This window comes from Mustelus asterias, chromosome 12, assembly GCF_964213995.1.
Source record: "Mustelus asterias chromosome 12, sMusAst1.hap1.1, whole genome shotgun sequence".
Taxonomy (NCBI): Eukaryota; Metazoa; Chordata; class Chondrichthyes; order Carcharhiniformes; family Triakidae; genus Mustelus; species Mustelus asterias.
In genome coordinates this window covers 66704170-66731041 of record NC_135812.1, presented here as the reverse complement: position 1 = coordinate 66731041, position 26872 = coordinate 66704170, and the positions used below count along the sequence as shown (strand labels likewise).

Below are 26872 nucleotides of genomic sequence, written 5' to 3'. Positions count from 1 at the left end.
GGTGCAGGCTTGATAGGCCGAATGGCCTCCTTGTGCACCGCAGGGACTCTATGATTCTATGAACTCATGGAATTTATCCCTCTTCAGTTCAGCAACTTCACATTAGCGTTTTCCCAGTCTGTTCCCATAATTTAAAGAAGAGCGAAGCAGGTTTATCAGTAAGCCTCTGTTCTTGTAATCAATAAGCCTGTCCTGGTCAGGGTTCTTCAGTAATAGCAGCCGATAATAAAAGGTAAGGCATTTTAATAGAAAATTATTCAGCAAGTCTTGTGGAGAGCCAAGAAGAACAGAAGTCTCCTTTTGACTCCATGGTTGTCCTGCCTTCTCTCATACTGCTCCTCGGAATAACTTCCAGGTCCACTGCACTTGAAATCGGTGCCCAGCAATCAGCATCCTCAAATGAGGGAGTTACCTGTCAAGGCAACGCAGGTGTTGGCAGCTCATGCCAAAAAACTTTTTACTGAGGCCTGAGGTTGACTTTAACACTGGGCCTCCCAGTTGGGCTCATGTGGGTCCGGAATAATTTCCATCCCATAGTTTCAGTAGTATAACAAAGATATGGCAGTTTCTTGATTGCAACAATTTCATGTGCACCATTCTAATGGATTCTCCTTCCAATTGTCACACCAAACATTTTTTCACAATCTAATTTCATTGGGTTTTTCTGTGCAGCATTTGACAAAGATGACAAAGAAAGATTTTTCAGAGATGCGCTTTTATTTCTACTGACAGAGCTACCTTTATAAAACTATGTTACAAAGAAACACACATTTTGTGGATTTCTTCTTTGGACCATTTCAAATCGTCATCTACTCTTCAGCGGAGGCCTAATGGGCAAAAAGAAATTGCAAATGGTGAGATCAATATCATGTAAAGATTGCTTTAAAGATATTATTTATATTTTGACAAACAATACGAATCTTTACCAACACTTTTAGTCAATGTATTTTAAGCTCCACTATTTATTCAGTTTGGAAATCATTTACATCCAGCATACCTTCACACTTATGTCACGGCTTTTGCTTCTCAGTTTGTTGACTTGAGATTCTGCAATGTCAGCACGTTCCTCGGCTTCCTCCAGTTCATGCTGCACCTTCCTAAACTTGGACAGGTGAATGTTGGCCTGTTCCTCCTAAAGGGGATATAGTAGAAAAAATGATTAGGTTGCAGGTTAGAATATTGACGGAAGGGGAATGCAGCTGTTCACTTAGAATCATAAAATCCCTACAGTGCAGCAGGAGGCCATTTAGCCTATCGAGCTTGCACCGACAACAATCCCACCCAGACCCTATCCCCGTAACCCCATGTATTTCACCTGCTAATCCCACTGACACAGGATCAATTTACCATGGGCAAATCAACCTGACCCACACATCTTTGGAGTTGGTTAATAAAAGTGTGAATCTTTCACAAAAGATTTGACAAATATGTTTGGAAGGGTGACTACCAGTGTGATTCACACATTTTGATACCTATAATCCAACTATTCACAAGCTACACCAGCTTTTCATTCTTTGTGAGAAAAAACTGAATAATGAATTAGTTTATCACATTGTTCTTTTAAATCTGCAACTTGAATGTGAATCCAGCCGAAATTGGATGGAAGTCTCGATACACCGATTGGACATTGCTTTGTGCAGTGTGTAAATATTTCCCTTTATATCTGGGACTTCAGTCTCCATGCATTTGACAGAGGAGAGCATTTTCACTTTCTGAACTGCCTTTTCATTCGTCAGAGAGCTTTATTAATATATACAGTGTTTGATTTCCACCTCAAACACAGGCACAATCATTTCTGTGCCAAAATGTTCCCATTGCAAAACAACACATATTCTATGAAATAATAGGTGAAGCTTCATAACTATGTTTAAAAGTTCCATAAGAACCGCATTTGGAGTCTAGATAAAAAAAACAATTCTAATAGTCAAAAGAGTGAGATATGAATCAGGAAATCATAATCTAACTCTACTGGGAAAAATGTTTGAAGGTATTGCACTTTGTGGTTCCAAAGAACAAAATAAATCCAAAGCAATCATTTCGAGAATTCTTTGAAACTATAGCAGATGAAGATTGCCCATTGGATTTGAGGAACCATGTGTAATTTTTTTAAAATCCAAGGCCAAGGGAAAGCTACAAATTTGCCAGGTAAACTGAAAATTTCCTTTGAAATAGAAAGTTGAAGATGAAAATAAAATGAAGAGCTCTGTCACATATGATTTCTAATTTGAATGCCATGTTCAGATTTATTCTGCTCACAATATTCTTAAATGATGTTTAAAAGAAATAAAATTCTGAGATAATTCTCAAAGCACTTGAGTATAATATAGTTAATTGTAAACTTTTATTGATAGTGAACCCATGGAGAGGCGATGACAAAGTGGTATTGTCACGGGACTGGTAATCCAGAGACCCAGAGCAAATGGTGACATTTGAATTCAATAAAAATCTGGAATTAAAAAAGTCTAATAATGACCATTGTTGACTGTTACAAAAAAGAACCTTCTGGTTCACAAATGCCTTGAGGGAAGGAACTCGGCCATCGTCAATTGGCCTTGTCTACAGGTGGTACAGATCCACAGCAATGTGGTTGACTGGCAAGCCACTCAGTTGAAGGGCAATAAATGCTGGCCCAGCCAGTCACACCAACATGCCATGAGTAATAATAAAAATTAATTAATATACCGAGTGTATTTTTGGGGTACCTGATTTCCAGAAAGTTTTGATGAATTTGACGATTCAGTTGATAATGACAGCAATGATTCTGTACCATAGTTCTGGATTTGGATTCACGTTAATGTGAATTGAAGTTTACAATGCTAAATATGTTCTTATTGAACAGGATACATAAATCATTGAAATGAGATGGTGTTAAACCTAATGACCCACTATGATTTATGTACAATCAGATTTTTGATATTCCTGACTTGCCTTTAATGTAGATTGCACGAGTATTTGATGAACTTTACACTACAGGAAAAAACTCAAATATTTGAAGATAAATTTTAGCTTTACGAAATAACATCCAAAAAACATTTTGAAGGAACTACAGTCCTCGATACTTACAGTCTCCTCGCATTGCCTCTTGTAAGCCTTAACTTTCAGCTGCAGTTTGTCAATTAAGTCCAGCAGTCTCAGAACATTTTTCCTTTCTTCCTCAGACTGTAAATAATGCAAACGAGGCAGCAGTTACATTGATACTTTGTAAAAGTAATGATTACCACCAGTTCCCACAATGATGTTCCCATGCCAAATAACCAGCTTATAAATACCTGATAAGTCAGTTCCTTGACTCTTCTTTCATATTTGCGAACACCTTTGACGGCATCAGCACCTCGTTTCTGCTCAGCTTCCAGTTCATTTTCCAGCTCACGCACCTAAACCAGTCACCAAATGGCATTAATTATTTTACATTTGTGCGAGATACGTACTGCTGCAAAATTATGAATCTGGTTTTACAGTCAAAACTTCATTATATTCACAAGCCTTAGCAAGCAGCACATGATAACACAGTCATGCTACTTACCCGAGCCTCCAGTTTCTGGAGTTGTTTCTTTCCTCCTTTCATTGCCAGCTGCTCAGCCTCATCCAGCCGATGCTGAAGGTCCTTCACTGTCTGCTCAAGGTTCTTCTTCATTCTTTCAAGGTGAGCACTGGTATCCTGTTCCTTCTTCAGCTCTTCAGCCATCATGGCAGCCTTATAACAGTGAGGTAATGGAGCAAATCATTATTCAAGCTCAAACTTGAAATAGTATGAACAAAGTAATTGAGTGTGACAAATCACCATTTGTGAAAATATGAGTATATAATTAAGTTAACTTGTGGCTTACATCTGTGATAGCCTTCTTTGCTTTTTCTTCAGCATTCCTCGATTCCTGAATTGTGTCCTCCATTTCAGTTTGGAGATGATTCAGATCAGCATCCAGCTTCTTCTTGGTGTTGATGAGACTTGTGTTCTGCAAGGAAAGTCAATTTGTAAAAACATGTTTTGTAGGATTTGTAAACTGTAACCACAAATAGGCTCAAGCCTTGTTTATAAGCCCCATGACTGAACAAATGGAAATTCAATTTACAATTTATTGTGGGTTTTCCAGAAATTGGGAATTGCGACAATGAAAAGGTGGCATAAGCTGCAGCCTCCTGTCACTGATGTTTCTTCATACCAAATAGTTAATCTGGTTCCAGGTGGGAAATGCATCTAACACTAGTTCCCGCCATTCATTCCAACAGAATCACCTCACCCAGGCTATACCAGCTTCCTTGGTGATCTTAGGCCTCATCCACACTCTTCAAAGTTCAAGTTGACATCAATATCTGTACAAACCTGTGAGTGCAGCAGCTGTACTCTCTCAGTGACATCAACAAGCTCTTGTTCAGCAATTTTGCGAGATCTATCTGTCTGTTCCAGTGCTGCTCTCATTTCTTCAATCTCAGCCTGCTGCAAACCACTTCTGCGCTCAACCATGGCCAATTGCTCCTTCAAGTCTTCCTGGCTTCTGACAGCATCATCCAGATGTAACTGGGTATCCTATTTAGATGGCAGAAATATGTTGAAAGCAGATATCGCAGTGAACCATAGTATTTATATTATATTAACATAAATTCAAATGATTTATTGAATAAAATCTTGAGTAGTTTGACAATTCTAAAACTGCTAGTTAGCTCATGGAAAAATGCATTATATTTACTTTAGTGACAGAAGGTTGCACAATATTTAGAAATAGATTAAAATGAACAATAAATTAAAGACAATGCTGAACAGACCTTTAGTTGACCCTGCAGATTTCTGAGATGTTTCTGAGCTTCGGAAGCCTGACGGTTCGCATGTCCCAACTGAATCTCCATTTCATTCAGATCACCCTCCATTTTCTTTTTGATTCTTAGAGCATCATTTCTGCTCCTGATTTCTGCGTCCAAGGCACTTTGCATTGTGTCTACAACCCTCTGGTGGTTCCTCTTCAGCTGGTCAATCTCCTCATCTTTCTCTGCAATTTTCCTATCAATTTCAGATTTGATTTGGTTCATTTCTAGCTGAATACGGAGGATCTTGCTCTCTTCATGTTCCAAAGAAGCCTATAATTTTTCAAAATTTCACATGTTACAGTCATAAAAGTTGTTTGTACTCTCTATGATCTTGCTATGCATCAAATTCATCCATTCTTCCAGACTATTACATTGTTGGAACATAGAAATACAGGAAAGGGAGTAAGTCTTTTAGCCACTTGAGCATGTTCTGCCATTCAATGAGATTATGACTGATCTGTGACTTAACTCTATATAATTGCCTTTGCCTCATACCCCGAGAACATTTAGTTCATATAATATCGAACAATTTCAGATGTAAAGTTAAAAATTGATCAAGCATCAGTTGCCATATTCAGAAGAGATTTTCAAACTTCTGTAACTGTTTGTAGATGTTATTTGATGATTATCTACTGAAGAAAGCTGGCAATACTTAAAGTTGGTTAGTCACCAGGACTAAATTAGATGCATTCAAAGACACTAAAAGAAAGAAAGGGTTGAAAGTATGGAAGCGCTGGCAATAGTCTTCCAATCCACCTTAAACACAGAGGTGGTGCCAGAGGATTGAAGATTTGCAAATTATAAGTACAAAACTTGTTTAAAAAGTAGTGCATGGAAACCCCAGAGACTACAAGCCAATTAGTTTAAGCTCTGTGACACAAAGTCTTTCAAAAATTATAACCTGTCACAAAACTAAGTCAGTCGAAAAAATATGGATTAATTATCAAATGCCAGTATGGATTGTTTTCAATGCAAATGTTTTTAAGAAACTTGATAAAGTTCTGCCAGGTATCAACAAATTAATGACAGTAATGAAATTGACATGCTGTACATGGATTTCCAAAAGGTGGCTGATTAAGTGCCACATAAAATTACTTAACGTGTAGCTTGGAAGTATTGTGAATTGTGGGGAGGATAGTGATAAACGTGAAGGGGACTTTGACAGAATGGTGAAAGTTGGGGGGGAAAGACGCGGCAGGTGAAATAATGTAGAAAAATGTGAAGTGATACATTTTAGTAGGAAGAATGAGGAGGGGTAATATAAAATAAAAGATACAATAATAAAGGGGTGCAGGGGCAGCGGGACTTAGGGTATATGTGCACAAATCGTTCAAGGAAGCAGGCAGGTTGAGAAAGTGATTAAAAGGCATATACGAGCTGGCCTTTATAAACACAAGCATTGTGCATGGAAGCAAGGATGCTCTGCTAAACCTTTATAAGACACTGGTTTGGTCTCAATTGGAGTCTTGTGTCTAATTCTGGGCATCAAAATTCAGGAAGAATGTGAAGACACAGAAGATGCAGAAAAGAGTTTCAAGAATGGTTCCAGGGAACTTCAGTCACATGGATAGACTGGAGAAGCTGGAGCAGCTCTCATTAGAGAAAAAGTTGAAAAGGGATTTAATAATAGTGTTCAAACACATGAGGGGCCTGGACAGAGTAGACAGGGAGAAAATATTTCCATTGCTGGAAGGGTGGGAAATGAAGGGATACCATTTCAAGTTGACTAGCTAAAGAATCCAAAGATTGCACAAGGAAATTTTCTTTTACGCAGTGAGTGAATAGGGTCTGGAATAACCTGCCTGAGAGTATTTTCGGGACAGATTTAGTGGTGGCTTTCAAAACCTTTTAAAATTATTTGATGACAAAGTTTGGATGGGCCAAAGGGAAATGGTGCGACAGTGGGACTGGCTGACTTGCAGAGAGTCGGCATGGTTAGAATGGGCCAAATGGCCTCCTTCTGTGCTGTAACAATTTATTATTTTGTGTTTCTTTGATTCATGATTGCAAGAAAATGTTAGCTTGCTAATATCAATGTGCAAAAGTAAGAGTTGTAACATCAGGGCGGCACGGTAGCACAGTGGTTAGCACTGCTGCTTCACAGCTCCAGGGTCCCGGGTTCGATTCCCGGCTCGGGTCACTGTCTGTGTGGAGTTTGCACATTCTCCTCGTGTCTGCGTGGGTTTCCTCCGGGTGCTCCGATTTCCTCCCATAGTCCAAAGATGTGCGGGTTAGGTTGATTGGCCAGGTTAAAAATTGCCCCTTAGAGTCCTGGGATGTATAGATTAGTGGGTAAATATGTGGGCGTAGGGCCTGGGTGGGATTGTGGTCGGTGCAGACTCGATGGGCCGAATGGCCTCCTTCTGCACTGTAGGGTTTCTATGATTCATCATTCTATGATTGATCTGAGTTTCAAAAATGCATTTTGAAAAACTCATTGTAAAAACAGTAACCCTGGCACAAAGTTATGCCAATCAATGTGCAATGACAATTTTGTGTATAAATCCATTGGTTTACCTATTAGCCAAATGTACAGAAAATTATGGTTTGGAAAAATCACTCAGAAATTACACTCAGTGGACATCATTTAATGAGTTATCTTTCAAATAGTGGGGGCGATCTTGAACCCACATTCACCATCTGTGCGAATGCCGGCAGGAGCTCAAAATCTGGAAGCAACGGTTTTCGCCGGCAAGAACGCAACTTTGAACTTTACCTGTCGTAATTTGCATGCATTTTAATATAAGTGAACACCCGTTCTACCTTTTGTTGACTCCTGGCCTTATCCTCAAACGATTTCCAACAGGTTTACACAGGCGTGAACCTGTCATGGTGGTCTCCCCGGGGGGCTTAAAGCTAAATATGGCCTCCAAAGGATGAGAGACTTTGCCAGGCAATGCCCCTTGGCACTGTCCCTTGGCATGGGTTGGCACTGCCAGATTGGCACCATGTCACCCTAGCAGTGTTATCCTGGCAATGCCAACCTGTGCACAGTTGGAGGCTCATGGCAGGGGGAGCGCGGGGGTTACATGCAGATGTGGCTTTGGGCCAAGAGTGGACTGACAAGCAGTGGATGCTGGCAATGGTTGTTTGGCGGGGGTAGAGAAGGGTAGAGGAGGGAAGAAGGGTCCCACGATCGCAGGGGCTTACGAATGGGGCCAGTGAGTGGAGGGGGGCAAGTAGAAGGGGCTGATGATCGCTGGGGGGTGTAGAGAATGGGCTGATGATGGTGAGGGTGGAAGGGGGTCAGAGTGAATGCTGGCTCTGATCGAGCATGGGGAGGGGAACTACTGAGGCCACCATGGTGGGGTGGGGGAGGTTTTTGCTGCTCTGATCAGTGTGCCCTTTAAGGATGGCACTTTCTGAGCAGCTTGTTTTTGCCGGCAGGTTTAGGCCTCTTCTCCAACCCCCCTCCCCTCACCCCCCGCCCCACATATGGCAGTTTAAATAGCGTCTGCTTGATTTCTTTTGGCAATTGTCAATAAGTTCTTGGGGGTGAACTGACTGGTTCCTCTGAAGAGAAACATGCCAGTTTTAACACCAGAAAAAACATTTTTGGTAAGATTTCGCTTGTTGACTTATAGGTCTTTCAAACAATTTTAATGCATGAGATGAGTGTTGCAACTCTTAATTTATTTGACAAATACCATGATTCTAAATTTCTATTGTATAAAGATTAAAATAAAACAATTATTAGTTTTACCTCAGCTTCCTCTAGAGCTGCTTGAATTTCACTCTTCTCCTGCTCAGCTGTCTTCTTTGCCTTTTCTATCTCATGGAGGGCCTTGCTGCTTTCAGCCAGATGCTCAGTCAGATCAGAGATCTCCTCTAGTTTATGAAAAAAGTTTAAAGTTATACCTATTTTGTGGTGATTTAGCTAAGATTACCAGACCAATATATGCTTCTACCCTTAATTTGAGACTGATTTAATAGTGCAAAGCACAATAGGCAAGAATAGCACTTTACTATAGATTTTAACAGGAATGTAAACACATGTACATTTATTAATATTAACATTCTTAAATGCTTAAAATAATAAGGAAGGTTTAAGACTTACGCTGCAGATTCTTGTTTTCTCATTTAAGAGTTTCAAGTTGTTCCAGAGACTCCTCGTACGCATTCTTCATCTTGAAGAGCTCAGTGCTCACACTGCGAGACTCCTTTTGAGCTGCTTCCAGTTCAGCCTGGTTTTTTTCAAATTTCTACTTCCAGTCTGCCAGGATCTGCAGCGGAAAATTGAAAAAGGTACAAATGAAGTATGAGAATGCGGTTCTATCCCAATGCTGACATGAGATGATAGTTGAGGAATATGGAATGCAGACTGGAAGACTGGAACTAGACTTCGGAACGCAACTCATTTTCTGCCTGTTGTAAGACAACTTGATGCATGCATGTTTAAACAAAAGCACAAAAGTCTGCTTCTGAACAATTATATTTAATTAGGCTGAGCAAGGGATGGTATTTGCATTCTTTTGATACTAAAAAGATTCAGTACCAAGTTTTAGCATGTCCAGAAAATGCAGTGCACAGTTTGAGTGCATTTAAAACTTGTCTTTATAAAAAAGAAGAGAAGTAGGTATTTCAGCCCCTTGGATTTCTTCTGCTATCTTATTAGATCATGGCTGAGCATGTGTCTCAACTTCATATATCTCCTTCCCTGTATATACCTGTTAAATTTACCCAACAAAAATCTGTCAATTTCAGGCTTATTGATTTTGATTTGGACATCATTCACAGCATTTTCTCGAAGAATGAATTGCACTTCAACTGTTGTGAAGAGCTCTGTCCATTCAAAAATTCAGTCTAATCCTTTGTCAAACCTGTATCTATCTAGAGCAGAATTTACTTAACATTAATATGAAACTGCTTTATATATAAAATGATAAAGAATGAGAAACAATAGGAAACACACTCGTACCTTGTCAAAGTTCTTCTGTTTCTTGTCAAGAGCTGCTGCTGCTGAATTTGCCCTCTCCACATCGATCATTAGATCCTCCACTTCATTTTGCAATCTCTGTTTTGTCTTTTCCAGTGAAGCACATTTGGAATTCACAGCCTCAATGTGCTCTTCTGCATCCTGCAAGCGCTTAGCAAGCTTTTTCCTAAAATGTGCAAAACCAAAGATGTTGTAATATCATCTCGAATGATGTTTTTTGTCAAACTTTCATTTCATTCTAACGTACTTGGCGTCCTCTAGTTCCGCTGTGCGCTGAATTGCATCAGTTTCGTATTTTGTTCTCCACTGAGCTACTTCGCTGTTGGCCTTGGACATGCCACGTTGGAGCTCGGCCTTTGCCTCCTGTTCCTCTTCATATTGCTCTCGGAGCAAATCACAGTCATGGTGGGCTGATTGCAGGGCATGTGCCAAGGCACCCTTAGCCTGAAATAATTACCAAGTTGGTGATAGCATAATAGTTAATATATCTGTGGTTATTACTATGTTAATAAATCTTGATACTTTACTTATGGATGACAAGGAATATTGCCACTTATAATGGTAGCATCTGAGATCTATTACTGGACAATCAAATGGCAAAACATAATATTTTATAAGGTTTCAAATTGGACAATTTAAATTAATTATTAATATTTTCTTCTAAAGCTAATATGCATTTGTTACTTAAATTGTTCTGGTACCTTTGTTTCCTCCTCCAGCTGTCTCTTGAGCTCCTCAGTCTGCTGAGTATATGCTTGTTTGCCTCTTGTTAGTTGAGATACCAAGGCTTCTTTCTCCTCCAACTGGCGATTCAGTTCACCTGCAAATCAGAAGTGATTCCAAGCAAAGTATTACAAAAAAAGTTGTATTTTCTACACACTTGATGAAAATGGTTGTGCAATTGATAAATACCATTTTCTGTTCCAAGACGTGCTTTGTGAGTTGATAAGTCATTGATCAAATGCTGATGCTCATCATGTTTGGTCTTCAGCTTACTGACCTGGTCCTCAAGAGTCCGGGCCACTTTCTCAAGGTTTGCCTAAAACCAATATGAAGAATTGTCAAGGATGTGAAACCAAACAGACAACAATTATTTGGCATTTTATAGGAAGGAGGAGGTTTAGTAACATTTGGAACCATACCTTGTTTTTAGACACAGATTCCATGTTGCTGGCAAGGTCATCAATTTCCATCTTCAACTCACTCTTTTCCTTCTCTAGTTTCTGTTTGACACGTTGCAGGTTGTCGATTTGTTCCCCAAGTTCTGCAACACTATCAGCCTGCTTCTTGCGAAGAGCAGCAGCCGTGGCTTCATGCTGTAGGGTGGACTCTTCCAGATCGCGGCGCATCTTCTGAAATTCTGCTTCTCGTTTCTTGTTCATTTCAATCTGTGCTGCAGTGGCACCGCCAGCTTCTTCTAGACGTTCACTGATCTCTTCAAGTTCCCAGGAAAGATCAGCTCTCTGTTTCTCAGTCTTGGCACGAGCGGCACGTTCAGCTTCAATTTCTTCTTCAAGCTCTTCAATACGAGCCTTAAGATGAATATGTATTGATTGTAATTTTAGAACAAGTAACATCAGTTCATGCACATAACCTTTACAAAGGATGGATCGCTTATGTTATGAACATATGAATCACCTGTAATTCTTTAATCTTTTTCTGCAGTTGTGAAGCCAAAGCCTGCTCATCTTCAACTTTGCTTTGAAGTTGGCTGATCTCAAATTCCTTCCTTTAATAGTAAGAGTGAAAAATTCAACGAAATCATTTAGTAAGGAAATTACTGTATTATTCTCATCCCGACTGTGCAGGAGGAGGCCATTTGGCCCATCGCATCTGCACCGACTCTCTGAAAGAGCATGTTACCCTGGGAACCCCACCAGCACTATCCTCATAACACCTCGCATTTACTGTGGCAAATCCAACTATATCTAACCTCCACTCCTTTGGACACTAAGGGGCAATTTAGCATGGCCAATCCACCTGACCTACATATATTTGGACTCTGGGAGGAAATTGGAACAGCCAGAGGAAACCATGCAGACATAGGGAGAGCATGCACACAGAATCACCAAAGGTGGAATCAAACCTGGATCCCTGGCACTGTGAGACAGCAGTGCCAACCACTGTGCCACCCATTTTTAATGAACTCATATTAGGGTGGCACATTTGTTAGCATTGCTACCTTACAGCGCCAGGGACCTGGGTTCAATTCTGGCCTTGGGTGATTCTGTGAAGCATGCGCGTTCTCCCCGTGTGTGCGTGGGTTTCGTCCCACAGTCCAAAGATATGCAGTTAGGTGGATTAGCCATGCTAAATTGTCCTTTAAGTGTCCCAAGGTGTGTCGGTTAGGGGGATTAGCGGGACAAATACATGGGGCTATGGGTTTCGGGCCTGGGTGGGATGTTCTGATGGAATGTCAGAACAGACAGGATGGCCGAATGGCCTCCTTCTGCATTGTTGGTATTCTTTGATAGTATGAAATCTGTTTTTACTGACATGCTGAAACGATGGACTATTTTAAATGTAACCTTAATTCTTGAGTTAACATCTTACTCCCAATGAAGAGTCCTCTTTTCTGAACACTGACATTTGACTACGTACACCAGATCAGTGACTAATCCTTCAATGACTGATGTTTCATTTGGTCATATTAATTACTGGAAATTCCCTGTCTGAAGTGTCAGTGTCTCCAATAATCTAATCAATAGGACAGATGGGTTAAGAATTCCAGCAAAGGAAGGTGCACAAAAACTCAGATAAATATTTACTTTTTCAACTTTTCACCCAGTTGCTGCTTATCATTTTCCAAATCCATTGTGGTTTCCTGTGACAGCTTCAAATCACCTTCAAGCTTTCTCTTAGCACGTTCAAGATCCATGCGAAGTTTCATCTACTGCTCCAGAGAACCTTCAAGCTTTAAAGGAAAAAAAATTTGATCAACATTTGGCACAAACAATGATTGTACCCTCAAATCCATTTGCTCTCATTGTGTTTAAGAACACTTACATCATCAACTTGTTGCTCCAGCTTAGTCTTTGTTTTGGTCAGAGTGTTGACTTTGTCTTCCTCTGCCTGAAGATCATCTAAGGTCTGCTGATGGGCCTCTTGGAGGGCTTTCTTTTCCTTAGTTACTTTTGCAATGCTTTCATCAAGAGTAGCCATCTCCTCAGTGAGGTTTTTTACCTGTGTTCATCAAAAATCACATGCACAGAATAATTTCTTAAGTGTAATCAACAGATGTGAGCATTCTGCAGTGAGTTACAGATCTACTATACATTTTAAAGACCGCCTCTTCATACCTTGTTCTCTGTTGCATGTTTTTCTTTTTCAACTTTGGCTAAAGTGAGCTCCAAATCGTCAATATCTTTCTTCAATTCTGAACACTCATCCTCCAGTTTCCTCTTCTTAGCTGTAAGTTCAGCATTTATCTCTTCTTCATCTTCCAATCTTTCATTAGCTTCTTTCACTTTCGCTTCCAGTTGAATTTTATTCTTAATCAATCCCTCGCATCTTTCTTCTGCATCTGCCAGAGTTTCACTTTCCTGCAGAAAATTAATACAGGTGGTTACATCAGGCTACAGTTTTATATATTGTTTACAAACTTGCCAGAATAAAATTGTAAACATTGATACTGCTTGGACTTGGAGTTCAAGATCATTCTTTTCCTGTACAATAGCCACCATTTTCTCTTCCAATTCCTTCCTCCGTGCTTCAGATTTGGCAAGTGCCTCCTTAGTTTTCTCAAACTCATCTTTCATATTTGCCATTTCCTTCTCAGTTTCTGCACTCTTCAGAAGAGGTTTGATCTTGAAATACAATTGCATCCATGGCCAGTGTTTGACATTTGTGAATGAACGGATGTTGTATTGTAGAGTATACAGTGCTTCCCTGAAGAATACAGTTAGACAGAGGAACACAGTTCATAACCATCCTTCAATAGATTTTGTATCAGAAGAAACTCATAAAATGTATAAAACATTTTGCTGACAAATATACTTCTTTGATGTTCATATATGAAAATGTTTACCTCCTTTCCATCATTCTCTTAAATTCAACCCTCATTAGGAATCCACGACAAATAGCCTGGGTACGGGTCACAAGTTGCGCCAACCTTTCATCTCTCATCTCTTCAAGTGTACCCAAGAGACCAGCCTTAAAGAACACCTTAAAGAAATTAAACTAAGTGTTCACATTTCAGGATCAATGCACCAAATAACATTTTAGAATCAATTTGGTTTTACGTTGTTGAATTGATGATAGAATGTTTGCACGTGCAAATGGTTCAATCCCATCCAAATGGAGTGGTTTGTAGTGGGTCTGGATTAGCTCCATATATCTAACCCCATAATAATGCAAGAACTATAAGGGAACTTTTATGCGTCCTAATATAAAAGCAAAGCTGTATTTATAGGTTCATTAACATGTTATTTCACAGTGAGAAACGTCAATTTTAAATCTAATTACCTTTGTGTGTCCAAATTTGTACTGTGTATGATCAACGTCAATGGATCCCAGTAGCTTCTCAGAAGCCTTCTTGCTATCAATGAACTGGCCTTCAGGAATGGCACTTGCATTAAGAATCCTGTATCTGTTGCATCAGAGTTTTAAGCACATTATTGACTTTCTCTATAAAATTCCACTTACAATTCCATAGAATAGAAAATTTAGGTGCAGCTTTTAAGTTCCATTACCTTTGCTTGAAGTCACCGTAGATGATTCTGCTTGGGAATCCCTTTCTGCAGATTCTGATGCCTTCAAGCACACCATTGCACCTCAGCTGGTGAATGACAAGGGCATTTTCCATGGCACCTGATGAATGCAACAGAATGTTTAAAATGCAGCACATCAAACAATTATCCCAAGACCTGAAAGATTGACAATAATTGACTGCATCCATTCGTATATAGCAAGGGAATCACACTTGCCTGGTGTCTGTCTCATTGGGGATTAGACAACGCACAAAGTGTGGGTGTGTGGTTCTCAAGTTAGCCTTCAGCTTGCCTACGTTTTCCTGTGAGTTGAACAGAAAAGTAATTTGATTTCCGGTTTTGTCCCAATTTATTCGTAACAGTAATACAAGACAAACAATTTATTAATCAATATTTTTCCAGCTGACTCAAATTCATTAAAACTTGGTTTGCTACATGTTGTAAATGTATATGTCAGAGCAACTCACCCTAAACAGAGCAGATACTGTCTGGAAGGAAGAACCTTTCTTTTTGCCACCTTTCTTTCCCGCGGCTTCAGCTACAACAAAGCAACAAATTAGTTTGTTCTAAACTGATTGGGAAATGGGAGAACACAATGTTAACAAAAAGCAATATCAATATTTGAGTGTCTTGGAAATTTACCTTCAGCGGATACAACATAGAGTTGAGCCAATAGTTTCACTGATGATTTCTGGAATAGCCCAATTACAGTTTCATTCAGGGGGTCCTTGTTCTTGTCCAGCCAGCCAGTAATGTTGTAGTCCACAGTGCCAGCATAATGGACCAGTGAGAAGTGAGCTTCAGCCTTTCCTTTGGCAGGCTTGGGTTTCTGGAAGTTGTTTGACTTACCAAGATGCTGATCATACAGCTTATTCTTGAAAGAAGTGTCTGAGGCCTTGGGGAACATGCACTCCTCTTCCAGGATTGAGAAGATACCCATGGGCTGGAGCAATGAGAAAGATATTTAACATTGAGACACTTGATTAATAAAGTCGGGTCCACATAAATGTATTTCAGTTCTAATTAATGTCTTGCATGATATTACTGACCTTTTCAATGAGTTCAATGCAAGCAGCCAGATCCATTCCAAAGTCAATGAATTCCCATTCAATTCCTTCCTTCTTGTACTCTTCTTGTTCCAGAACAAACATGTGGTGGTTGAAGAACTGCTGCAGTTTCTCATTGGTGAAGTTGATACATAACTGTTCCAAGCTGTTGTACTAAATATACAGAGCAAATTAATGTCTCATTTAAGTGTTGGATTGTGCTTTTTAGTGCAGTAAAGTTTCAGTAATTTATTTTGTTGATATTTATGTTTCTGATTCTTACATCAAAAATTTCGAACCCAGCAATATCCAGCACACCAATGAAGAACTGTCTGGCCTGTTTGGTGTCCAATTGCTGATTGATACGGATAACCATCCACAAGAACATTTTCTCAAAAATGGATTTGGAAAGGGCACCAACTGAGTTGTAGACCTGAAAGAATACAATAATCATCATAGTCAAAAACCTAAAGTAAATATATTCAAGGTTTACATAGATGTCACTTTACAAAATTCTTCAAAGTTTACCTGCTGAACAGTTTGACCTTTGGTCACAAATTCATTGCCAACCTTCACTCTTGGATAACATAAAGCCTTCAGCAAATCTGCAGAGTTGAGTCCAGTCAGGTAAGCAACCTTGTCGGCATCTAATAAAATAGAAATGACAATCCAGTATATTTGTGTATAACATCTAATTTTAAATTTGGACCGTACCTCTGCCTTTGGGTTCATACCCCACTGCAGGACTTGGTTGGCACGGAAAGTGCATTCATGATGTGGTCAAACAGGTTGAGGATCAACCTGCAAATCCTTTCAACACATACCAATGATAGGCAGTAGCCATGGGAGAGATTCCTGATCAGCCAGGAAGGAATGTTGGAGCCTGTACTATCTGCAACTCCAGATTATATCAGGTAAAAGTGCATGTTGCTATAGAAACCCAGACTCCTTGAGTCGTGTAATACACCGCTGGGGACCTTCAGATCAACGCACACATTATTGTTCAAGACAATAATGCTATCGAGATATCAGATTGGCAAATGCAAAGTTTGTTCCTTTATGAAGCAGGGAATGCTATTTTATGTCTTTCTTTTATGAGACTTCAGCTCAGTTGGCTAGGTGGCCAGACTGTGATGCAGAATGTCATCTACTGCATGGGTTCAATTCCCATACCGGCTGTGATAGTTCATTCCGGTCTGCTTTCTTACTTTGCCAACACTTATGGAGAAATACCTCCAAGCTATGTATCACCAATGGTCTCTTTTAAAGGGTCATCCAGACTCGAATTGTTGGCTCTATTATCTCTTCATAGATGCTGTCAGACCTGATGAGCTTTTCAGCATTTTCTGTTTTTGTCTCTTTCTCATTAATGGAGAGAGATATACCTGTAGTTATTTTTCGACTAATGCTAAATTGCTTCAGTGGATAATGTAAAATAAGGACAGTACTTGCACATGTTTATATCACAGGATGTCATACTTTACACCAAAGAGTTACTTTTTAATTGCAGCCAATTATGTTTCTTGCTATACAGAGTAATAATTTGACATTTGGTTTAAGGTGTATCATGATAAGAATTCCTCTGCCATCTGACACACATGCACAAGTAAAGGACACATTTGAAATAACTGTGTAAAAATACCTCAGTGAAATCTTAAAGCCTTCAGTTTGCAGAAACAACAGATTTGCCAGCCGATACTGATCAGCTTTCTGGATAAAATAACTGATTACAGGACAGTGTTCTCTATCTCTGCAATCTAACTGACTGAAGGGATCATGATACTAACCATCGACATACAGGCACTGGACTAATAAAGGAGATGCAGATAATTCCTTCCACATTTAAGAATGGCCCAGACTTTACAGTGATAATGGCAGCAAGGCTGTCAGTGTTCACCATTATTGCCCCACTGAAACTGACAGACACTTTAGGAGTCTACACATGCACAGAATAATGTGGAAAACCTGAAGTTACTGTCAGTCATTCAAAACTTCCCCAGAGTCTGTGACATTGAGTTCCCCAATCTGCTACCAAGGGAATTGAACTAATGAGCATTTCCTCTCTTATACTGTTAGTTTCTCTCAAAATCCCTTAAAAAATATAGCTTGTTGGATGACATGTAACTGGGCTTTTAATTGTGTGTTAAATTCATAATTACTGTTAAACAGCCTCACTGGTCCTGGAAGATTAATTTCATACTTGTTCAATGTTAGATTTCAGATATAACAATACCCTTATTTGGAGGATAAGTACGTCCACTTTTTACAAATACAAATAGGCTTTTTTTAAAGCATGATTACATGATACTTCAGCTTCTGTCTTGATGCAATCCTAATCATTAATTTCACTATTTGGAGATTTAAATTAAACATGAGATAAAGTTTTTCTAACTTTCTGGTTATGGTCTGGAAGAACACTTCCGTGTATTTGGTTGATTTTCCTCCTTGGTGACCTCACTGCTGCTGCACACCTTGAAATGACCTTAATTTGGCAGCAGATTGTCAGGAAGGGGAGGTCCGTGCCACAGACATCACAAGAGCTTTCTTTGAGGTCAGCAGTGCAAAATTGCCCCAGTATTGTTCCAGAATGTTAAAATAATGCCTGTATTGTATGAGATTATAAATTGAAATACACTATGGGCCCGATTTTACCATTTTCATTCTAAGTGCCGAACCTGGGCGTAGTACAGATCCGACTTAGAAATCTGCTTTCAGGTGCCCCCACACGCTCTCAGCCGTCTCCAGTCCCATTCGCGCTGTGGGCGGGGCTTAGTGCTGCCGGAACGATCAGAGCTCTGAACTGCGCATGCGCAATTAGAAAAAAATTGGAAAAAGCGCTCCCGTGTCAAAGCGCTCCCGAGCCACAGAAAGTGGAGAAAGCAGCCCGGGAGCGAAAAGCGGGAGCGAGGGTATATCTTGTTGGGGGGGGGGGGGGGGGAGGGGGGGCAAGGAGGAGGAAGGCACGCAAGATGTATCTCGGAGGGGGGGGGGCAGATGGATCTCTGGGGGGGGCAGATGGATCTCTGGTGGGGGGGGCAGGGGCATCCGCTGCCACTCTGCGGGTGATCGGTGGGGTGAGAGGAGGGCAGGGGTGGCGATCGGTCTGGGCAGTGGGGGGGTGCATGAGGGGGGCAGTGATGTGTGTGGGTAGTGGGGGGGATGGATAAGGGGGAAACGCACACATCACTGCGCCCCTTATCCACCCCCCCACTACCCAGACCGATCATCACCCCTTCCCCCCCACCGATTGCCTGCAGAGTGGCAGCAGACCCCCCTGGCCCCCCACCAGACATCCATCTGCCCCCCCACCAGAGATCCATCCCCCCCCCCTCCCTCATCTTACCCGCCTCCCTCCTCCCCTCCCCCGAAAACGATCTGGCCTCACTCCCCCTCCCCTCCAGAAGAACATCTGACCCGGCTCCTCCCCACCCCCCCACCACCAGAGAACGATCGGCCCTTCCCCCCCACCACCAGACAACGATCAGCCCTCCGCCCCCCACCACCATGAAACGATCAGCCCTCCCCCCCTTCCACCAGACAACAGTCGGCCCTCCCCCCCACCCCCGCCAGAGATCCATCTGACCCGCCTCCTCCTCCTCCCCCCCCCCAACCAGACAACGATCTGACCTCACTCCCCTCCATCCCCCCTCCAACCAGAGAATGATCTGACCCGCCTCCACCCCCACCACTGATCTGAGTCAGAGAGCCGTTGGAAACACTGAACGCGCTCTTCAGAAGTTGGGGCACCCGACTCAGACTTTTATTCAGCAGGTCCCTAAAAGCACGGTTCCGGATTGGTAAATGCGGTGGTAAAGGGGGAAATGCTGATAGAGTTGGGCGGGCAGTTCATTAATTCAATTTAAATGGCGATCTGCGCGGACGCGGGTGCAGATTGCGATAAAGGCCCCACACCCGACTTTACCACGATTCCCCGCCCATAAACGGGCGCAAATTGTTGGTAAAATCAGGCCCTATGTCTCAGAATATTCTTCTGAATGTCCAGACTTTAGTAAATACTGTCGTGATGTGAGATGTATGAAACTGTTACCTTCTGTGCCGTCTGGCTCAGCCTGCTCCTCACGTTGTTTTTGCTTGAATTTCATGTTCCCAAAGTGCATTACTGCACCAGTGAGTTTGTAGATGCCCCATTTCTCATCACCGGTGAAGCCCAGGATGTCGATGGCAGTCTTTAAACCCAAACAATAGATTCAAAATCCAACAAAAATAAATTACTTGTTATAACTGGAAACAGTTTCAAACAGTTTGAAATCTTTCATCTACTTAATTATGGATAAAAAGAAATTTACTTTAAAATATTATTCTGCCATATTATACCTCAAAACAGTGTACATTTTCATTTCAATTCTGATAAACATTGCTTGATTTTGTCCAGTTGACTTCTATTCCATATCATCTTGATTCGAATCATAGAATCCTACAGTGCAGAAGGAGGCCATTCGGCCCATAGAGGCTGCACCGACCACAGTCCCACCCAGACCCTATCCCCATAACCCATGCATTTACCCCAGCTAGTCCCCCCACTGAGGAGAATGTTAGTATGGTCAATCCATCTAACCCACACATCTTTGGGCTGTGGGAGGAAACCGGAGCACCTGGAAGGAACCCACGCAGACACGGGGAGAATGTACAAACTCCACACAGACTGTGACCCAAACCGGGAATCGAACCCGGGTCCCTGGTGCTGTGAAGCAGCAGTGCTAATCACTGTGCCACCAAGCCGCCCATTCTAGACATGTTTTGTGCTAGTAAAAGAGGGATTGGCGCTGACTGCTTGAATTTTTAAATACTTTAGGAGGCACGAGTCAGGGTAAGAAAATACAACTGAAGATGCATGGCTGATACTCACATCAGTTGCCACCAATTCTTCCGTATCGTCGATACTCTTAACAGAAATCTCACCCTGGCTGATGAACTGATAATCATAGGGGTTGGTGGTAATGAGACAACTCTCTGCAGAAAGCAAAACAAATGTTTAGTCGGAGGAATTGTGATGAAGGGAATGAAAGTTGTGTTTCACCCAATTTTATAGTCAGGCTTTCCCTCTTCCATTCAGTTAACCTGTAAAATTCAGTTTCAATTCACCATTTGACTGGTATTCATTATACTGACAAACTAATGGTTGGATTTGGAAAATGAACATCAGATAAAGTTGACAAATATCATCAATAAATTAGAAGAATACACCAGATTTTACTTCAAATGAGATTAAGGTATATTTACAGTGTTAGAACTAATCGTTTCAACCTGGCAAAGAACAGAAATAAAGGGAGCAACTTGCCAAAACTTCCATCCTTACCAACAATTTCTGGTTTGTGATTGGTCATCATCTGATAGAAAATGTGGTAACTCCTTTCCGCTTTTAGCTGGAATGTTACTCTGGATTTTTCCAGTAGATCTAGAGAGAATGTACACACACTGAGTCACTGAAGAACCCGTATGTATGTTGAAAATTTGATTGGCATATTTACAAATAAAATTCAGCAGAACTTACAGGTTTCAATATCAGCAGAAGCCAGTTTCCCAGTGGTGCCAAAGTGAATTCTGATGAATTTACCCTGGAATGTGAAGGTAATTTAAATCAGAGATTTCAAGCATAATTTCACCACAGGTGTACAATTGAGTTTGTATTATTGAATCATCCATTGTGTTACACTTGGTTGCTAATAAGAATCGTGCACACTCGGGGCTCCGATTTATGCAACTGCAGGAAATGTGCAGGAAACTTACGAAGCGAGACGAGTTGTCATTCCTCACGGTCTTGGCATTACCAAAGGCTTCCAGCAGTGGGTTGGCCTGGATGATTTGATCCTCCAGGGAGCCCTGCAAACATATCAGGAGTTGGAGCATTTACCGAGTCAAGAAATGAATTAAAGTCATAGTCATAGAGGTTTACAGCATGGAAACAGGCCCTTCAGCCCAATTTGTCCATGCTGCCCTTTTTTTTAAAGCCCTAAGCTAGTCCCAATTGCCTGCATTTGGCCCATATCCCTCTATACCTATCTTACCCATGTAACTGTCTAAACAAAACAAAAGACAAAATTGTACTCACCTCTGCTACTACTCTGGCAGCTCGTTCCAGACACACACCACCCTCTGTGTGAAAATATTGCCCCTCTGGACCCTTTTGTATCTCTCCCCTCTCACCTTAAACCTATGCCCTCTAGTTTTAGACTCCCCTTCCTTTGGGAAAAGATATTGACTTTCTAGCTGATCCATGCCCCTCATTATTTTATAGACCTCTATAAGTTCACCCCTCAGCCTCCTACGGTCCAGAGAAAAAAGTCCCAGTCAATCCAGCCTCTCCATATAACTCAAAACTATCAAGTCCCGGTAGCATCCTGGTAAATCTTTTCTGCACTCTTTCCAGTTTAATAATATTATTTCTATAATAGGGTGACCAGAACTGTACACAGTATTCCAAGTGTGGCCTTACCAATGTCTTGCACAACTTCAACAAGACGTCCCAACTCCTGTATCCAGTGTTCTGACCAATGAAACCAAGCATGCCGAATGCCTTCTTCACCACTCTGACCACCTATGACTCCACTTCCAAGGAGCTATGAACCTGTGCCCCTAGATCTCTTTGTCCTGTAACTCTCCCTCACGCCCTACCATTAACTGAGTAAGTCCTGCCCTGGTTCGGTCAACCAAAGTGCATCACCTCGCATTTATCTAAATTAAACTCCATCTGGTATTCGTCAGCCCACTAGCCCAATTGATCAAGATCCCGTTGCAATCCGAGATAACCTTCTTCACTGTCCACTATGCCACCAATCTTGGTGTCATCTGCAAGCTTACTAACCATGCCTCCTATATTCTCATCCAAATCATTAATATAAATGACAAGTAACAGTGGACCCAGCACCGATTCCCTGAGGCACACCACTGGTCACAGGCCTCCAGTTTGAAAAACAACCCTCTACAACCACCCTGTGGTTTCTGTCATCAAGCCAATTTTGTATCCATTTAGCTACCTCACCCTGGATTCCATGAGATTTAACCTTATGCAACAACCTACCATGCGGTACCTTGTCAAAGGCCTTGCTAAAGTCCATGTAGACAACATCAACTGCACTGCCCTCATCTACCTTCTTGGTTACCCCTTACAAAAACTCAATCAAATTTGTGAGACATGATTTTCCACTCACAAAGCCATGCTGACTGTCCCCAATCAGTCCTTGCATCTCTAAATGCCTGTAGATCCTGTCTCTCAAAATACCTTCCAACAACTTATCCACCACAGATGTGAGGCTCAATGGCCTATATTTCCCAAGCTTTTCCCTGCAGCTCTTTTTAAACAAAGGCACAACATTTGTCACCTTCCAATCTTCAGGCTCCTCTCCTGTGACTATCGATGATTCAAATATCTCTGTTAGGGACCCACAATTTCCTCCCTAGCCTCCCACGATCTCCTGGGATACACTTCATCATGTCCCGGGGATTTATCTACTTTGATGCGCTTTAAGACTTCCAGCACCACCTCCTCTGTAATATGTACACTCCTCAAGACATCACTATTTATTTCCCCAAGTTCCCGAACATCCATGCTTTTCTCAACAGTGAACACTGATGAGAAATATTCATTTAGGATCTCACCCATCTCTTGTGGATCTGCACAGAGATGGCCTTGTTAATCCTTAAGAGGCCCTACTCTCTCCCCAATTACTCTTTTGGCCTTTATGTATTTGTAGAAGCTCTTTGGATTCTCCTTTGCCTTATCTGCCAAAACAATCTTGTGTCCCTTTTTACCCTCCTGATTTCTCTCTTAAGTCTACTCCAACACCCCCTATACTTTTCAAGGGATTCACTTGATCCTAGTTGCCTATGCATGTCATGTGCCTCCTTCTTCTTCTTGACCAGGACCTCAATATCCCGAGTCTTCGAGGGTTCCCTACTTCTACCAGCCTTACCCTTCACTCTAAGAGGAATATGCTTACCCTGAACCCTGGTTAACACACTTTTGAAAACCTCCCACTTACCAGATGTCCTTTTACTTCCCACAGACTCCCCCAATTAACTTTTGAAAGTTCCTGCCTGATACCATCAAAATTGGCCTTGCCCCAATTTAGAATTTTAACTTTTGGGCCAGACCTAGCATTCTCCATAGCTATCTTAAAACCAATAGAATTATGGTCACTGGTCGCAAAGTGATCCCACACTAACACTTCTGTTACCTGCCCTTCCTTATTTCCCAAGAGGAGGTCAAGTTTTCCCCCCTCTGGACGGGCCATCCACATACTGAATTACACAAAACAACGAGAAATTGATGAATTTTACTGTATCGATTTTCTTTTACCTGCATCTTTCCGGATTGTTGAGCCTCTTTCTTCTTCGCGTCCCCCCCGGCAGCACCAACTGATGCAAAGTACTGGATGACACGTTTCGTGTTCACAGTCTTTCCAGCACCGGATACTCCGCTGGACGGGGCAAGAGTAGAAAATGATGAATTCATGATTATCAGAGGCGATCAAAAATACTGGAGTCAATTCCAATTGCATTAACAACTCTGTTGAATGTGTTAAAGCAGCAACACTTAACGTGATCAAAATGGACTGGTTTTCACGATCTGCAAATAAAACAAACATGAGATCAAAGTTTAGATAACTGAGTTTCGCCGAAATTTATTCCGATTTTCGACGAGAATGATAATTTCTCGCTGAACATCCGACACAACGAATTAAAACCCACAGACTCACCAGTTTGCATGAACTGATAGGCATTGTCAGAGATGGAGAAGATGTGTGGAGGAGCCTCTTGTCGCTTCTTGCCTCTGTAACCGGTCACCACGTCGGGATCGTACACTGGCAACCACTTGTAGGGATTCACAGTGACACAGAACAACCCGGAGTAGGTCTAAAGTCAGAGGAAGCAATTAAAGATCTTTAATGTCTACAATGATCGTTTTCATTTAGCAATCTGAAGTTTCTGTACTTACATAGATCATCCAGGCTGCATAACGCTCTTTGAGGTTAAACAGCACAGATGCTTCATTCAAGTGGGTCATCATGGCCATGTCCTCGATTTTATCGAATTTCGGAGGGTTCATTGGGAGGACGTCCTCGTCTTTGACAGTTAGTGTCTGAAAAATGATCCACAAACCTACCATGTTATTTAAAGTAATGTGTGTTTTGTGAAAACACTGAAGCGTTTCAGGATGATTTACTTATTTTTAAAATTTCAACCGACCTGCTTGGACTCAAGTGTCTCGACGGTGGCTTTACCACCCTCTCTACTCTTGACTGTAGCTTTCACGTACAGTTCTTTTGGTTCGGGGACATAGCAGGCTGTTTTAGCATCGAATGGTTTGTTCTGAGCCTCCAACCGCTCCTTATCGCTTTTACGCAAAAAGGACGCCGCCTTTCCAAACACTGCCATTTCCGCATCCCCCATGGCTTCGGTTTATTGCTAAAATAGACAGGTGTGTTTATATAAATAACAGAATCAGCATCTTATATTGCATCATTTCTTGACACGATTAAATACTTCCTTGGTTTATCGGAAAGCAAGATCCCTCACATTTGAACTCAATCTAATCTAACTGCTTGTAGAGGTAAAAGTGTCAATTCCTATTTTAACAGTCACTCCGTTGCCGTGCTCATGTAAAGCCGACTTGTGACACGAATAAATAAACTTTAAAACGTAATGACGAGCCCCTCTAACCATGAAAGCTATTCAGATTCTTAAAATGATTGATGATCTTTGATTTGATTGACACAAGATTACGAAATGCAATTTGTGTGTTAAAGACGATAAAATCTGTAAGACGCCTCCGCGAGCGACATGTTAGCACATTCAGGAGTAGCTGTTTCTCACATGAAGCCTATTGTTACGATTTTCCTGGTTTATTCATTTCTAGGAAAAGAAAACACATCTTTGGATTGGTGATCCCAGGTTACTGCCAAAAGGCCGGGTGTGCCTTGACATTTTCAAAACCAGAGCATTTGTGTTGTGTGCCGCTGAATTTAGAGGTTGGAAACGTCCTGTCATGTGAATTTGTCTGGCATCTGAAGAATGCCAAAGTGATTTAAAGCTTTTAATGGTCCTGAATAATTCTGTGTTAAGTGATTTCCAAACTGTAAGAAGCAATGCCCGATCGCCCAGCCACTTTTACATAGACCGTGTACGGTATATGTGCCCTTGGTCTGATACATGGTGTTGTGCTTCTTGCAGCTGAACTAGCTGCTTGCAGTGAGATATTTATTAGGTAACAGCCTCTTTGATAGCAGCAAGGCAAACTAGATGTGAAATGACCCTGAAGTCCTTTTGTCTGCAAGACCCACTGTCAAACCCAAACAGTGGCATTGACTCGTTTTCTATTCAAGAAATTTGAGTTTACATTTGGTTGTCATAACATCCGTTACCTTTATGCGTCCCAGGTAAGAAAAATCCTTCACAGCAATTCTAGTAAAAAAATGCACAACAAATCAATTAATTTTACTTCTGGATCTGATTTTAACGGACGAATTACATTCATGTCTTGTGACGCTTATTTTGAGAGAATTTTCTGGATTGATTCATTCTGTTAAACGTTACATAATTTGATGAGATCATCTCTGTACTGAAAAATAAAATCAATACCTTCACTCAGATACTTGAGAAAGTTAGCAAGAAACTTACCCTGATGGTTGGACACCAGCAGCTTTCTCTGTTTCCTGAATAACTTCTATACATTTTTTTTTGTCGGCACAGCAGGTCCCGTTCCTATATTTAGCGTACAAAAGCACGATGGTTGCTTTAAGTGGTATTCTAATATCAGGATATAATTAGAGAAGCAAGATCAGTAATTTGGCTTGGAATTTTTGTTATTGATCCAGTCCCCATCATGTATTTTCATATTAGTTAACCCCGTGAAACTGAATATGACAAGTCTTTTTTCTAAAATCCTCATCGACTGAATCTCTAAAATAAACTTGTGCTGGCCACGTGGAACTTTCCTTGGAAGGGAAGACTGCATATATTTTTACAAAATCTAATTGCAAACATATAACATATAAATTTACTCCTTCCTTTGTGGCAACATATTTTGGAAATATGTCCACAACATCTTGTATATGTAACATTTTATTTAAAATGCAATATTGTTGAGATGTATACTTTTTCTAAAATATCATACAGTAGAAAATGGCAATATTCTTACAGACATTGCACACATTGGGCCCGAATTTACCATCAGGTTGCGCCTATTTTTGGGTGTGAAAACTTGGTAAAGTCAGGTGTGAGGCGAGTCGTGTGATCTACGCCCTCCTCTGCGCCAGTTCCACCTTTACATATAAATTGACTTAATAGGCTGCACGCCCAACATTACCGGCACTTCCCCCTTTACCACCGCGTTCACCCATCCAGAAACAGCGCGAAACAGA

At 41.2% G+C, this 26872-nt stretch overlaps 1 pseudogene across 1 annotated transcript; it reads right to left on the bottom strand.

The window, feature by feature from the left end:
• Positions 1 to 696: 696 nt before the first annotated feature.
• Positions 697 to 26214, bottom strand: LOC144501552 (myosin-4-like; annotated as a pseudogene). The gene is made up of 41 exons (XR_013499146.1): positions 26130 to 26214; positions 25874 to 25913; positions 24699 to 24917; positions 24448 to 24591; positions 24209 to 24365; positions 24051 to 24078; positions 23809 to 23929; positions 21240 to 21332; positions 21004 to 21067; positions 20809 to 20907; positions 20359 to 20462; positions 19540 to 19678; positions 16020 to 16138; positions 15775 to 15924; positions 15495 to 15665; positions 15088 to 15388; positions 14913 to 14983; positions 14666 to 14747; positions 14428 to 14551; positions 14201 to 14324; positions 13764 to 13900; positions 13369 to 13624; positions 13036 to 13278; positions 12743 to 12919; positions 12505 to 12650; positions 11375 to 11465; positions 10879 to 11268; positions 10649 to 10775; positions 10438 to 10556; positions 9984 to 10180; positions 9719 to 9902; positions 8858 to 9023; positions 8504 to 8628; positions 4762 to 5070; positions 4322 to 4525; positions 3828 to 3953; positions 3524 to 3694; positions 3270 to 3374; positions 3064 to 3159; positions 998 to 1132; positions 697 to 827 (listed from the first exon to the last, which is right to left on the bottom strand). The product of XR_013499146.1 is annotated as a myosin-4-like (transcript).
• Positions 26215 to 26872: the final 658 nt, after the last annotated feature.